Below are 7,669 nucleotides of genomic sequence, written 5' to 3'. Positions count from 1 at the left end.
CAAAATGTATGATTCATGGCCCATGTGGAGTACTTAATCCATCATCGCCCTGCATGACTGATACGGGAATTTGCTCCAAAAACTATGCGAAAACTTTTCATGCTAATACGCTTTCAAACGTTAACGGCTATCTTCAATATCGCCGCCGCAATGAAGGAAATAAAATAAATGTTCGTGCCAATAAACATTTAATTGAAATAGACAACCGATGGATAGTCCCATACAACAAATATCTGACCAAAAAATACAGTGCCCGTATTAATGTGGAAATATGTTCATCGATAAGAAGCGTTAAATACCTCCACAAATATATTTACAAAGGATATGATTGCGCAACAGTTCAAATTATTGAACACCCAATTGATCGCGTGATAATCATGATGAAATATCTCACATTTATAGACGCTCGATATGTTAGCGCCTGAAGCCTGTTGGAGGCTTTTAGAATTCTCAATGTCTAGTCTCAAAAATCTAGCCGTTTACCTTCCAGACTCACAAAATATTTATTTTCGTTATGATAATGCTGCGATTTCTGATACCCTTGCTCGATGCCGCGATACCACTTTAACCGCATATTTTAAATTGAATGCGATAGATCCATTTGCGAATAGTTTGTTGTATTTTCAAATTCCTGAGTACTATACTTGGCAAGATGCGTCGCGCTCATGGCAAAGAAGAAATCGTCCGAGTAATGCAATTGGTAGAATGTATACGGTCGATCCAAAAAATCGGGAATTCTTTGCTTTACGTTTATTACTAACTTCGTTAAAAGGATCGAGGTCGTATTCAGATATATTAACCGTGAACAGGGAACATCTCTCTTCTTATTGGTAATCAGCAGTAAAGAGAAAGTTGCTAGCGGATGACACAGAGTGGACCGCTGCACTTGAAGAAGCATCTGTCTTTAAAATGCCTGTGCAACTGAGACATATGTTTTCAATGATTTGCATATTTGGAGAACCAACCTCACCCAATAGAGCTCTGGAGAAAATTTAAATTGCATCTTTGTGAAGATATTTTAAGAAATAATTCAGAAAACACCAGCGAACTTTTAGCATTGAGAAATATTAGTCCATTTTCCAATCACATAACACATCTTTAAAAAGACTTCGGGTTACCTGCAGATGATCCTACCACTGAAGACACAGGGAATTGAGAATTATAATATAGATGATGAAGTATTATACGCGCAAACACTAAAGGAACGAGCTTAATCATGAGCAAAAGATTATATTCGACCAAATAACCCATGCAATTTTCAGTAGCAAGGATGTCGTAAAGGCATTCTTTGTTGATGGTCCTGGCGGCTCTGGCAAAACTTTTTTTTATAAGAGTATGATTCACGATATTCGTAGCCTCAGACAGAAGGTGGTATCCGTGGCTTGGACAGGGATTGCCTCTATTTTTCTTCCTGGTGGAAGAACGGCACATAATATATTCAAATTTCCAATACCTTTGACTGAATCTTCTGTTTCTCTAATTAAGCCAGATAACATCCCCCCAGATAACACCCGAAAAGCAATCAAATGTTCTACAGCGTAATATGGGACGAAGCTAGCATGGTTCCTGGGACTGTATTACTATGCTTAGATCGATTATTACGTGATATTCACCAAAATGAAATACCTTTTGGTGGAAAGGTTATTTTATTAGGTGGTGATTTCAGGCAAGTTCTTCCTGTGGTGCCCAATAGCTCACGCGCTGCTATAGTTGGTAATTGTTTGAAACTGTGCTCACTTTGGAAATTTTTAGGTGTCTCAAACTTTCAACGAATATGCGTTCTAAAGAATCCTTGTACAACAGTTTTCTTTTGGGTGTTGGAGAAGGTCGAGAGCTCTCTCCAGAGTCGAAAATCAATATACCAGAAGAGATAATTTTGCTAAATGAAAATTTAGTGGATTGGGTATTTCAGCCTCAGTCTGGTGTTATTAGTCAAAACCATTTGAAGGATCGGGCAACTTTGTGTCCAAAAAATGATCACTGTACCTACGATAATAAATAGCGAAATAGTAAATATGTTGCACGGTGAAGAAAGGGTATATTATAGCGTGGATACTGTCGTTTCTGAAGATCCTCAAGAGCATGTCAGATTCCCTACAGAACTTCTAAACACCCTTAATTTCAGTGGAGTAGCGCCTCATGAGTTAAGGCTTAAGGTTGGAACAGTTGTGATGTTAATCCGCAATCTTAATACATATGAAGGGTTGGTCAATGGGACTCGCTTGATAGTAAAAGCACTACATTGTAATTGTTTGGAGGTCGAAATTTTAACCGATGAATCACAAGGGAAACAAATTTTATTGCCCCGTATAAATTTACAGCCCAGCGAATCAACACTTCCTTTTATTTTAAAGCGTCGCCAATTTCCAATAATTGTAGCATTCGCAATAACAATAAACAAATCTCAAGGGCAGACTCTAGCAAGAGTTGGTGTTTTCCTCACGGAGGATTGTTTTACGCATGGCCAGCTGTATGTCGCATTGAGTCGAGTACGATCTTCTCAAGATATCAAAGTTAAGACTTACGACCAAAATAAAACCACTACGAATGTAGTTTTCCATGAAGTACTTGAATCAATTGAGTTTTTTAAAAAAAAAAAATTTCCTTTTTTCATTTTAAATAACGGAGTCCCCCGATTATCGGGGGTTATTACTAGTATAAATAAAAATGAATCGCCAAAATGTATGTACGCTCATAACTCGATAACGCCTGGACCAATTTGGCCAATTCTTTTTCTTAAATGTTCGTTGAAGTTCAAAAGATGGCTTTTTGCGGCGAGAAAATTCGAATAATTTCCGGAAAACCCCTAAAAACAGCCTTTTTCTTTTCCCATACATACATATACGAATTACATACATGAAATTTTACATACATACATATGTACATACATACATATACTATAAAATGAATGTTTGTTTTCATTTAAATGTTAGCAAGTAACACTAAGAGAACGGTTGATGACTTGAAATTTTTAAATCGGTTGTTTGTTGTGAGATGAATTACCGATCCCCTCAAATGGGAAAGGTTTAGAAACAAATACCTTCTTCCATACTTTTCATGAGGAGAGCCATTCATCGGAAATTGGACAATTCCAAATTCCACCAGCGTAACATTTTTCATACACATTTTTTCTTCAATTTTGTTTGTTTTGCCTCATCGCTGAACAAAATAAATTTTCAATATTTTGATTTTGCAATAAAATTCAATATTTGCAAGACAGTCGTTCAATTGCGGTAGCTTTTCTTTTGACACCATGTCTTTATTCAAATACTAATGGCTATCAAAAAAATCAAAGGAAAAATTATTGAAAATTATTCAGTGAAAACTTTATGTGTGTTTCAGACGAAAGTGATCAATTTATGTGTTTCAGAAATTTGTTACGAAGCCACGAAGAGGTCGCGCTAATACTGGTCGGTGTTCTTTTTGCCATCAACGTATGGCAGCCCAAAGAATGGCAAGAAGTACTCCCAAAATGCGATGACATACGTGCGGAATTATGGATCGCGGTCAATCAGCTAGCGATCGTAACGATATCACAGCACGACTTTTTAAACAATAGCTGCGATGTTTGACGGTCTTTATCTTGAAGCAACCTACGGTATATATTGTGCTGTTAGATGCTGAATGTATTCTGATGTGCGTTGCAGCACGCAATACACATTCTTCTATGAATGCGGATAGTGATTACACCAGATCAAATTGATGAAATCAATTCAGCGGAAATTCCTAATGCAGAGATAGATCAAGAATTATACGAAGTGGTGAAAACCAATATGGTTCATGGACCTTGCGGACACTACAATCCCACTTTGGTTTGTATGTCTGACAATAAATGCACGAAACATTACTTTGGCGCTTTTCTTTCGAAAACGGAAATGGGAAATGATGGATATTCACTGTATCGGCGTCGCTCACCAGATGACAATGGCAGAGCATTTAGCATTTAGAGGCGTAGAGGCGTGAATATCGAAGTTGAAAACATATGGATCGTACCATACTCGCAACTTTTGTCTAATTCACATTCAAAACTCATGTCAATGTTGAATATTGCAGATTGGTGAAATCGATCAAATACGTTTGCAAGTACGTCACCAAAGAAATCAACATGGCGGTTATTGGCCTTGAACAATATGAGATCAGCAGAATCAAATGGGTCGATATGTGAACTGCAATAAAGCGCTTTGTAGGATGTTTACTTTTGCAATTCATGAAAGTTTTCCGACTGTTGTGCGTCTCGCGGTTTAACTTCATTTAAGTCATTGTGTATTGTGAATGGTACAGTGTATGCAACTTTTTGAGAAGCATGCCAGCAGTTGCGTTTGCTGGAACATGCTAATCACTGGAAACAGCGAAGGACAATGCAATAGTTACTTCGCGGTTTGATATCAATTTCACATCCCTTTTGTCAAGATGAACTCATCACATTGGCAAAATTATCGTAACTGCAATTGCTTGAGTGCACGCGCAATTTTAGTTGCCAAAAATACCAATGTTAATGACTTAAACTGGAAGATTCAAAGTAAAATTTCGGGAGGCTTGCGCTCATATAAATCGATCGATCGTCTTGACAAGAAAGACGAAACCGTAAATTATTCAGTGGAATTTCCAAATTCTTTGGAGAGCCTTGGTATGCCCCAGCATCATTTGCGCCTCAAATTTGGATCTGTCATTATTATGTTTCACAATCTTCATGCGCCGAAACTGTGTAATGGAACCCGACTGATTATGACGCAGTTATCGAATACAAGGGACAGCCATTTCATTTCAAACGTATTCAATTTCCAGGGAAAATTGGCCAGATATATGTGGCGTGTTGACGAGTTGGAAACCCATCTTCTCTATATACATAATTACGCACCAGAACAGAAATCATAAAATTATGTTTATTAAAAATAAATCATTTTCGACACAATATAATTTCAACTTTTTTTCATTTCTCAAAGCATTTAATTTCACGTAGACAACGGCAGCAGCGGGTCAGCTAGTATGAATATATAATATATTTGATTTTGGCTCAATTATTGACACTTGTCTTAATATACAAAATTGGGCCAAAACGAAACAATGAAATATATAATTACGTTTGCATGTCAATATGGAAATGCCGACGGCAAAACGCAAAGGCATATATTGCACATATGTACATATGTACATACCTACAAGCGATTTCTTGGTTGAAAGCAAAAATTGAAGCATGAGAAATTGAAATGCCGACGGCAAAACGAAATTGCTTACATTCGTACATTGCGTATGAATCATGAAAATATCGTTATAATGTTTAGGTAAATCTTTTATATATTTAAAATGAGTTATTATAAAATAAGATCAGATCATATTCAATTAAAAACAAGTAAGGAAGAGCTAAGTTCGGGTGTCACCGAACATTTTAAAGTCTCGCATGATAAAGTGATAATCGAGATTTCATTATCCGTCATTTACATATTTTTCAAATACCGTATTTGTGTAAAGTTTTATTCCGCTATCATCATTGGTTCCTAATGTATACAGAGAAGGCATCGGATGGAATTCAAAATAGCGTTACATTGGAAGAAGGCGTGGTTGTGAACCGATTTCAGCCATATTTTGTACATGTCATCAGGGTGAAGAAAATATTATATACCGAATTTCATTGAAATCGGTCTAGTAGTTCCTGAGATATGGTTTTTGGTCCATAAGTGGGCGAGGCCACGGCCACTTTCAATTTTTAAAAAAAGCCTGGGTGCAGCTTCCTCCTGCCATTTCTTCCGTACAATTTAGTGTTTCTGACGTTTTTTGTTAGTCGGTTAACGCACTTTTAGTGATTTTCAACATAACCTATGTATGGGAGGTGGGCGTGGTTATTATCCGATTTCTTCCATATTTGAACTGTATATGGAAATGCCTGAAGAAAACGACTCTATAGAATTTGGTTGACATAGCTATAGTAGTTTCCGAGATATATACAAAAAACTTAGTAGGGGGCGGGGCCACGCCCACTTTTCCAAAAAAATTACGTCCAAATATGCCCCTCCCCTAATGTAATCCTTTGTGCCAAATTTCACTTTAATATCTTTATTTATGGCTTAGTTATGATACTTTATAGGTTTTCGGTTTCCGTTGCCTTCGAACGTAACCTTCTTATGGAGCCAAGAAATACGTGTACCAAGTTTCATCATGATATCTCAATTTTTACTCAAGTTACAGCTTGCACGGACGGACGGACGGACAGACATCCCGGTTTTAACTCTACTCGTCACCCTGATCACTTTGGTATATATAACCCTATATCTCACTCTTTTAGTTTTAGGACTTACAAACAACCGTTATGTGAACAAAACTATAATACTCTCCTTAGCAACTTTGTTGCGAGAGTATAATAAATTCTGTTGGGATTCGAACCTACGTGCTCGTCGTACCTTTGAAGCGCTTACCACCTAGACCACAATTGACACTTGTATTACGTTGTCCTAATTATGGTTTGGTTATGCATGAAAGAAATATAGAATGGATCGCCGACTGTTACCTCTTTCCTTGCTGCTGCTGCGCATATGTATGTTTGTATGCTTGTTCATTATTGAAGTTATACTGCTTTTTCTTTCCTTTGTCTTTCATTTCTGCGAATTCTCAACTATTTTATGTGCCCTTTTGTTGAAATACCCTGCGTTGGTCCATTTTTTGGAAATCGACCCGCGATGACGAGGTATATCGTTTTATCTGACAGCGTGAGGTTTAAGAAGTTCATTTCTAATTTTGTCTTGTGGCATATTAGAAATGATGTTTCTTCGAAAATCGTTCGCTTACAACTAATAAAACGACTTCTGAGTAGTGATTTTAATGAATGAATTCCTTTTGGTTGAAATGCTCTGCGTTGGCCGTTGAAAAGTTAAGACTGTACTTCTCAGGATCATTCATTTCTTCAAAGAAATTAATGACCTTTAGAAATATGCATATTTGCAATATTTCGTTGTCATTTCCATATTCGTAGCAATAGAATTTCTATGGCATAAGTAAAGTAATGGCCGCCGATTGTCACCCCTTGCCGCTGTAGCAGCTTCGCTTGCAAACATGCGTAAATATGTATGTATGTATACGTATGATCGTAAATACATATCGACGCAGATTTTCGCGAGAAGCACCAGAAAGTTGTAATATATGATTTTTATACTTCTCGCAACAATGTTGTTAAGGAGAGTATTATAGTTTTGTTCACATAACGGTTGTTTGTAAGTCCTAAAACTAAAAGAGTCAGATATAGGGTTATATACACCAAAGTGATCAGGGTGACGAGTAGAGTCGAAATCCGAAAGTCTATCTATCCGTCCGTCCGTCTGTCCGTCCGTCTGTCCGTCCGTCCGACCGTGCAAGCTGTAACTTGAGTAAAAATTGAGATATCATGATGAAACTTGGTACACGTATTTCTTGGCTCCATAAGAAGGTTAATTTCGAAGATGGGCAAAATCGGCCCACGCCCACAAAATGGCGGAAACCGAAAACCTATAAAGTGTCATAACTAAGCCATAAATAAAGATATTAAAGTGAAATTTGGCACAAAGGATCGCATTAGGGGGGGGCATATTTTGACGTAATTTTTTTGGAAAAGTGGGCGTGGCCCCGCCCCCTACTAAGTTTTTTGTACATATCCCTGAAACTACTATAGCTATGTCAACCAAACTCTACAGAGTCGTTTCCT

The 7,669-nt window shown here is 37.3% G+C and overlaps 1 pseudogene; it reads left to right on the top strand.

The window, feature by feature from the left end:
- The first annotated feature begins 6,664 nt into the window (after positions 1-6,664).
- On the top strand, positions 6,665-6,806 carry LOC120781929 (annotated as a pseudogene).
- Positions 6,807-7,669: the final 863 nt, after the last annotated feature.

This window comes from Bactrocera tryoni, unplaced genomic scaffold, assembly GCF_016617805.1.
Source record: "Bactrocera tryoni isolate S06 unplaced genomic scaffold, CSIRO_BtryS06_freeze2 scaffold_720, whole genome shotgun sequence".
Classification (NCBI taxonomy): Eukaryota; Metazoa; Arthropoda; class Insecta; order Diptera; family Tephritidae; genus Bactrocera; species Bactrocera tryoni.
Note: the sequence above shows the minus strand (reverse complement) of the source record. Positions and strands in the feature narration are given on the sequence as shown.